This window comes from Apteryx rowi, unplaced genomic scaffold, assembly GCF_003343035.1.
Source record: "Apteryx rowi isolate R43461 unplaced genomic scaffold, aptRow1 scaffold_32, whole genome shotgun sequence".
NCBI lineage: Eukaryota > Metazoa > Chordata > Aves > Apterygiformes > Apterygidae > Apteryx > Apteryx rowi.
Window position 1 is genome coordinate 1,552,605 of NW_020449641.1, and position 8,604 is coordinate 1,561,208.

The window sequence follows — 8,604 nt, forward strand, 5'->3', positions numbered from 1 at the left end:
GGGGGCGAGCGGTTGTCATGGAGACCCCCCCCACGGCTGGGCTGTTCCCGGTTGCGTCCTCCTCTCCCGCGCGGGCCCCCCCGGAGCGTAGGGAGGGGGGAAGGGATGGAGACCCCCCCCCTCCCACCCCACCGCGGGGTCCTGGCTGGGCTCCCCCCTTCGGGACAGGTCGGCGGGGGCGGGGGGACACCGGCGGCCGGAGCTGTCCACCGGGCGGCCGCTGACAGGCGGCCCCGGAGCCGCGGGAGCCTCCCGAGCTCGCGGAGGGCAGGCGAGGAGCCGGGAGCCCGGCGCGCTCCGTCCCGGCGGGATCCGCTCCCTTCCCTCCGGCCGCCCCGAGAGCCGCGGCTGCTCACGCATCTCCGCGCCGAAGGAAACACCTGGTCTCCAAGCGCAGCAGCAGCAGCTAAATGTCTCGGTCCTTTTCTTGTTGTGAGGTACTGGCACGCGGTTTGGTGGTTGTAAGACGTCTTTTATCGCTGATGCTAACACGCTGTAGGTGCTAATGCCTTTCTGTGCAATTCGTTCCGCAGCTTTAGCATTGTAGCTTTCAAAAAGCTTTCTCATTTTACATCCAAGTGTATTATTTGAGTGTAGATATAACCCTGAGCAAATGAGACAGATCCGAGCTTGGAAGAGAAATGAGACCCCACACAAAACCCTTCCAACCCAGGATTTCAATAAAGCAGAGAAAGGCTCAGTCCAAAGGCCCACACACAAACCAAGAGTGGGAGAAGTGTACCATACTTACTAAATGAAGTTACTATATTTTATTATAGCAGATTCTAAGTTTAGAAGACAGATGCAAGCTTTCCAGCTTGACCTTTAGACACAGGGTGAAATCACAGTAATTTTTTTACACTGAAAAGGACAGAAGAGCTCTCTTGATCTAATACTGCTATTTCTGAACAGTTTTTTGTCAGTGAGATGTGTGTAATCTGTATGCCATCTGCAGCAGGATCTGAGATGCTCTAGGTTGGATTTAGCCAAATAGCTACTATTGAACTATAAGCAGATGCTTCTCAACTTTTGAATTGCTGTCCCCTCCCCCAACCTAGCAGTGCATCTGGTTCCTTTGCTTGTGCAGTAGCAATATTGACAATTCTTTTTATTTATGGAGATGTAATATTTTAGTTGTCAGAAACAGTTGATCAGCCTTACATGCAGGCAATTAGCAAAAGCATAAGCTTCTGACAAGATCAGCCTAATGTGTTGGTAGAAATGAAGAGTGCTTGGAAAGTTAAGCCTAGGAAACAAACTTTTAACTGCTTTTTGTATGCATTTGTATATGGTCTCCAGAGAAAAATTTAAGAGGACCTTTGTCCAGCTTTGGATGAAATGACTCATTCTGTAGCTTTTTGGCTTAAATACAAAAATGTTTTTTTAACCTTTGAGAGATGTGACATCAGACAAACCTAAGGTAAACTTCTGTTATCTCAAGCAGCTATAGTGTAGGCAAAAAATCTTCAATGGAAATACTCTGCACTTCCAGGCTGAAGAACCTCAAGTTCAATCTTCCTTTACATGGTCACTGAAATCAGTATTACTACCTCTTGACAACCAAATGACAGCATATTTTTAGGCAACAAAAACCTTGATCATGCTTCTCTGAGAACATGCTAGAGTACTGTGATAGCTCAGGTTATGGTCTACCATACAGGCCTGAGAGCATAAAAACCTTTAAGTCCAAGGAGCAGGAAAGCTTTTCTCAAAATTTTATAATTGGAACTTTTTATAAGTTAAAATAGTCAAAAAACAGTCTTGATGTGTCTTTAATAAAGAAGTAGTAAATGAGGCTGAACAGACATTCCTCATTTGTGAGGAAAAAAAAGCATTGAGACACTGCACCATCCACACAGGAAACTACTCATGCCCAGATCTGACCATGCTTGCTGCAAGACAGCCATCAGCTCAGACTTCTATTTCCTTTTCTAAGAGTGAGTGTGTATTCTAAAAAAACATTACTTTTAAATAAATGCTTTATCTTTCTGCCCACTCTACTGCTATATCTGCTATTTTAATTTGCTTAATAGAAATGAAGAGATGAACATGTCCTGAAAAGCTGTAAATTTTTCTTTGGAGTACTTAAACTTCTTCCTCCTGTCCCAGGAAGGAGGAGTTAACTCCAACTTAAGCAAACCCTGCAAACTTGGCACCTGAAGCTGCGATTGCTTTAGCACAAGAAACTAGCACAGTGGTACCTAGGGTATGGATGTACTAGATTCCTTGTGTAGTTAGATCAGTTGATAGGTAGAAGGTGCCATTGAGGAAGCAGATCTCTGGAATACTTGCTTACTTTAGCACAGAACAAGCACTTCGTCTGGAAATTCAGTTCACATTCGGTAGTTTAAGTTTGCCTCAAACAAGTTCAGTTTGCATGTAGTTCCCAAGAAGAGGCTGACTACAAACTTTCCAACTGATTGAGACATGCTGCTGTGGAAATTAAATTACATCTCCAATACACCCTCTGACTTCAACACACAGATATTCTTTCCTTCCTCTGTGACACTAGTGCAGAAACATGTTGTGGCTAGTGTCCTCAAATTCAAACCAGAAACATTTGCTCCCTTTTCTCAGATTTTATTATTTCCTGAAAAGATGAAAACTAGAAGTATTTGGAATTTGCAGGCAAATGAGGATATTATACTTGTCCTAAGAATTTTTATGGCATCAGTTAGTGTGCTGTTAGTGTGCTGTCAGTGTTCAATTTGCAAGTTTGCCACATAGCAACAGATGGAAAGCAGCTAGCCAGCAACTTTTACAGCTTGTCATTTCTTGAGGACTGTATTTGTTAACAAAACTTACAGTATGTTCATGAATTCTGTTTTGAAGGCACTCTCCTGAGCAGTGGTGCTTATACTAGAAAAAACACAGTATCTGTGGTAGTCTAGTGCTATGTGAAGGTAGACTGGTTGTTTGACTTTAAGCAATGTCAGTTCAGGTGGTAACTTACTCCTCTGGAGTATTAGGTGAGTTTTCATTTCTGCAAGTGTTTATGCACAACTGGTCCTGCAGTCTCAAATGGAGGAGGTTTGACTATGCTTGTTTCCAGAAGATCAGACAGTTACCCTGTCAAGCTAAAGAATAAATTTGACCCACACTTACCTTTTCAAGATGTTCTTCAGGTTTCATTCTGCCATTTTATCTTTACAATTACTGTATACCATTAAATGCATGTGTTTAACATCCTTTTTATAGATGAGTAATACTGAAAATGTTTCCCTGTAACAGTCAAAACCTGGCATTGAGGAGTTACTTTTCAATGGCTTTTTCAGCCCCATTGGTAATTTGTGGGTTGCCTTTATATCTTTGTTCCAACATAAAGTAACAGAAAATTTTAATGCACTATGTTCACTAGAATAAGGACATTATAGATGACTGTTCTATTTAACCCGGTTTGCCAGTATTCGGAAAGCCTATGTGCTTTGCTTTCTTAAAAAGTATCTATGGTGTAAACTAGAAATAACTGGTCATGGGCAGCAACAGCTAATTCACATCCAACCCTTGAGGGACCACAGTTCAGGTTCTTTGTTTCTTCCTGTAATGTTTCTTCCAGAATGGGAAGAAAACCCCAAACAAGCCAAGAGCTAAAAAGCTACTCAGGTCTTATAGAATAGTTAAAGTGCTAAGCCTCACCTTCCAAGACATGAGTAAGTACATCCATTTTTCTCAGTTCTAAATCTTAAAATTCAAAGTATCACCTATTTGCTTCTGCACAGAGACACCTCAGAACTGGACCTCCAGTGTTAGTTGCCATATAGACATTTATTAGTTCAGGATAAAGTTGTATGTGGACTTCTATTTCAGGCTATACAGCTTATCCTACTGTATTAATTCAGAAGTCTCCTAAAACAAATTGATATGCTGAACTTAAGCACAAAGATAACATTCAGGTCAGAATCATGATAGAGTTATGAAACTAATATTTGTGGTCAGTGTAAGCCCATAGCTATAGTTCATATGCTCTACAGCATTTGCAGGCAGAGCTTTTCATATGTCAAATGGTCTCCTACTTAAAATGCCTGAAGTTCCCTGTATGACATCCTCCTGTTGCCCAGCACTCTCTCCAATGCTCTGGCCATTATTTTTCTGTCTAGGAAGTGAATCTAGCAGAGTAACCATGTTAAGCTCTATCCATCTTCCCAAGAGCCATAATGAGGGATAATTATATCAGAAGCCATTAACAGCTTCCATGAACCTTGTATTGCTTTGCAAACAATGACACCTCTCCTCCCCCAACTTCAAGTTCTATCTAGTTGAGTCTCCAACCTATTTTTATTGGGTCAGTAGATTTTTAACTGCTTAAGTAAAAATGCTCATTTGTTGCCTTATTTACAAAACAAGGTGGCAGCTTTAATTGCCCTTTAAAACATTGTTCTGAGGTTTCCTGTGTGCCTGTCCTCAGGATCTTAATCTAAGATTTCCTGCAGTTGAGTAAAGATGAATCACCAGTTTCCTTGAGTAAAAGGAGACACTAGCCAGCTAACAGAGGAAACAGGGCTCCCTACAAGGTGGGAAATGTGTTCTGTAGATAGCCAAAGCTGTGCTGAACTTGCAGCTGGCTTGCACCAATACAATTCAAGAAAAACCTCTGGAAAACAGCAAGCAAGTTTGTGCTCCCCACCCATTTTTTCTAGTTTCTGAAAAATTGAACAAATTGTGCCAGGCATACAGCTTGTCATTTTTATTATCTGACAAGTTGGTCTTCTGTTGCTCTTGAACTTGCATTACCACTTTGCTATAACCTCAGGGTGCTTTACAGATGCAAGAGTTGTCAGTGTTTTCCAGTTGCTCTAACTGCAGAGAACAGGTTCCCATCCCTTCACAATCAAAAGGTCTGTTTCAGAGAGGCCAACATATCATCTAGAAGCTTCAGCCAGGTTGTACTTGGCATTTAAGTGTAATTGTGGTCAAGATTTCTTTATCATATTAGAATCATTTCCATTGATGAACTGTGACTCTGGTAGACTAGATGAACAAACTCTTCATGTTTCTTACTCATAGGTCATGAGGCCTCTCTGCCAGTAATGCAAGAACTATTTTACCAGGTTTTCATTTTCTTTTTAAAAAGTCACCCTGCCTGGTTCTTTAGTAAAGACCATAAACTTCATGCTCCCCCACATTTACTGTAACTGACAGAAATCACAGTTAAACAATGATGTTTATTATTCTTCCCATCAAAATACTATTGAGTAGAATACAGTCAGTTTTCTGACTTTCAGATTTAATGCAGTCCATTTGTATTGTAGGAAGTGGTGCTTCAGGTTTTTTAAGAGACTTAGGATGCATTTAGTCAGTGTTTCTAGAAAAAACTTACTAAAATATTGGAAGTTAGAAAGCTGTATTGTAGAGGACAGTGAACAAGGACAGCTCTACACAAAAATGATTGCAGTCATAACTGAAGTTATCCCCTCTCTACAACAGGGGATCAGTGGCAGAGGAAGGGAGTCCAGTTCCTTGCAAAATATATAATTGCCTTAGCATTAGGTATCTAGTCCATAGAACACAGCAAGTATAAGAACACTATTTGTGATCCGACTCCAAAAAGTATTTAGAAGAATTCTAATGTGTTGAGAGCAGGATGAAGTCCCCCCCCCAAACAGAAATAGTTTGCTAGAGTTTTTTTGTTTGGCAAAATAGTTACCTGCCCTTCAAGTTTTCCCACAAGCCTTGAAGAGAACTAATAAGCTATTTCCAAGCTAGAGGCAGAAAGGAATATATAAAACTCAAAGTAATTTTTTTTAAGACAGCTTAAAACTAAGTTGTCCTCAGTCCATGACACTGATTTCAGTTAAATCTAAGAGTTAAGGTCAAATTAGTGATCCAGGCCAGAAGACAAAAAAAATAACTGAAGTTGTTATAGTCAATTACATAAGTGTCCCATTGCCCCCACATGGGGGCAGAATCCACTCCATGGCAGTGGAAGGATGAGGCAACTGCAGGGGCAGGAACTCTGCTATAGCAGGAAGTGAGTTGCCAGGTACTAGAGAATACTTCTTCAATAATGCCAATTTCAAGTTCGCATTGAAGTTTAAGGGGTATTTCTTTTCTTTAGTCAGCAATATTTTAGCAACTTGTTAAAAACTTTTAAGATCTGTCCTTTCATCTCCCCCAAGCTTACTAGTCCAGTGTTTTCACTAGAATTCTGTGGTTTCAGTAATCTAAATTGCTTACTTATTAGCATTGACCTAATAAGATAGCTACAATAGTTTGGTCTCCTTTAACATTAAGCTTATTTTCCCTTATTTCTTTCTACTGTATTCTGATAGTCTCAATTACTCTGTGCAGCCTTGGCAGCAAATCAAAATCCCTGGAAGTCACTGGTGCCTTATGCTTCAGCCATTGTTGCATTATTTTGATTTCCACACTGTGGAAGATGGTCATTTAATGGATTAAGTGACAGACAACACTTTTCCCCTCGCTCCACCCCCATTTATCATAATGGCCAGAATGTGTAGAAGAGTTGCACAAATTTAGACAAGCAGAGATGGCATTTTAAAAACCTCATTAGACTAATGCCATTCACAGGAGTAGTTAATACAGCCATCTGAATCAGAGACCAACAGGACATGCATCACTATTTCCTGTTATCAACTGAAGCAGTCCTTACATGGAAGCTGAGTGCCTTGCTCTTACATATCATCATCTTTGAATTCAAGTTGATCTGGAAAGAATAAGAGTGTGTAATTCTACATGGAGTTAGTAAGACAGCAGGCCACTATATTTTGAATTCTGCCTTTGACTTATGTCATGTGATATGAACCTCTATTTCCCTATCTGCAAGCTGGCAAATTCCAAGGCAGCTTCAAATTTGAGTCTACCCCCTCCATTAAAGATTAATGTTTTGGTTATGTCTAGATAGTCAAACCATGTAGAAGTATATGAGGATTCATTGCTAGGCTCCCATATATAGGTAACAAGCAGAGAACTTGCAGGTGGAACTTAAATAGAACTTCCAATATTTAATTTTGTATTTTTCTGCATGCTAGTGTAGCTAAGCTTGTCATCAAATGTTAGTTCTATAAGCAGTATGAGAGCTGACTTGTTGCACATCTGTTGCTCACACACCTTAAGGAGCAGCTCATGTGTTTACACTTGTAATGTGCAAACTACAGTACTGAGTAATAAAAAAGCATTACTAGACTCTGCTATCTCATCTTCCAAGACTGAATCAGGGGCACCCACAAGAACAGGAGGTTCAGCACATGTAGTATCACTCCCAGAGCAGTGCAAAGCTATAACAGACAGTTGTTTAGGAAACCCCTACTTATTCAGTGTTAAAGTTTCCACATCCATTTGACATTGCATCCAAGTAAGCATAGTAAGWCTACTGGAAGGCTCTGTCCTGAAGACACCATACAATAATTGAAGTTCTCTAGAACAGCAGTAGCAGCTAGGCTCCCAGTCACATGTTGCAAAGTGCTTGATTGACTGCCAGAATTTTCACTTGTGATTATGAACATGAAGTTCCCTTGTCAGATTTTTTTTCTTGTACCACATTTCACTGACCCAAAATAGTTTCCCTTAAATCTCTTCTATATCAGATTTAGGCATGAGTGAACCTTTGAGTTGATTATGTTCATGACTAAGATATCTAAAGACATTCTTCCAGAAGACAGACAGGCTTAGGTAAAAGGCAAGAGCAAGAAGTCTTTTACATTCAATCAGCTTTCAGGATAACAGTGCACAAAAGCATCAGATTATTAAATCTATCCACTCCTATACTGAAAGGATTAACTAGCTTGGAGCAATATGGTCTTCTGTTAGAGAATGGGAGTGCACAAGATTTAACTTCTCTCGGTGATCTTATTGAGGAGTGTTTATATGGGTCAGTCTGTATGCTGCACTGTGTGCATGAGTCAGAAGTAGATTTGGTCCCTAGAACAGCAGATATTGCTCTTTTTTCCATATATTATATCAAGACAGTAGGGGATCTTGCACTTTAATCTCAAGTTAATGTATACCCCACCTAAGCAGATTGCCTGCCTGCTTCTCTGCTCCTCACTTCAGAGAGCTTTAAGCCTTTTCCAACTGAAGGTTACATGTACTTGGCTCCAAAAAAACATTTGATGTTTTATTAAGTGTCAGAAACTTTAATCAGGGACAGCCTGCTGGGCAAGCAGAGAGTTAATTTCTGAAGTCTGTCTTGGAAAGGCAAAGAAAATTCTATTCTAGGAAACAGTGAAAAACTGAATATTTGCATTGCCTTAAATAAAAATTCTGTGTGTGGAGAAAAATGTTAAAGAGCCCCACTAGGGAGGAACCTGTTCTCCATTCATCTGTTGGCATGGCCTGTTGCTAGCTCTGTACTTAAGGGGTGTGAGTACTGCAGAACTCCCTTCTTTCAGGGGAACATTTGAGCAAAGGTACAGGAAGAAGCATTTCCCCTCCAAGTGTACTACCACATGCTGGACTAGACCAACCCAGTTGGAAATTGGATACTAGGACAAAGACCTACTGACCTATAAAATACAGGGGACCTTTATAGAGATATTTCAGACATTTGACTTCCTATTTAGAAGTCTTAGGGGAGGCTCTTTAGTGCATTTGAAGACTTGCATCTGTTAGTCATAGTCCAAATTAAGACTTAATTGTTTCTCTTGT

General features: G+C 40.5%; 1 protein-coding gene across 3 annotated transcripts in view; it reads left to right on the forward strand.

Moving 5' to 3' along the window:
* The first annotated feature begins 71 nt into the window (after positions 1-71).
* PDE6D (phosphodiesterase 6D) overlaps positions 72-8,604 on the forward strand; it is a 38,630-nt gene continuing 30,097 nt past the window's right edge. For 2 of the 3 annotated variants that reach the window (XM_026070798.1, XM_026070803.1), the window contains exon 1: positions 72-437. The gene's annotated coding sequence lies outside the window, so the exon portion shown is untranslated. The remainder of the gene's footprint in view (positions 438-8,604) is intronic. The other variant, XM_026070796.1, reaches the window with a different exon arrangement.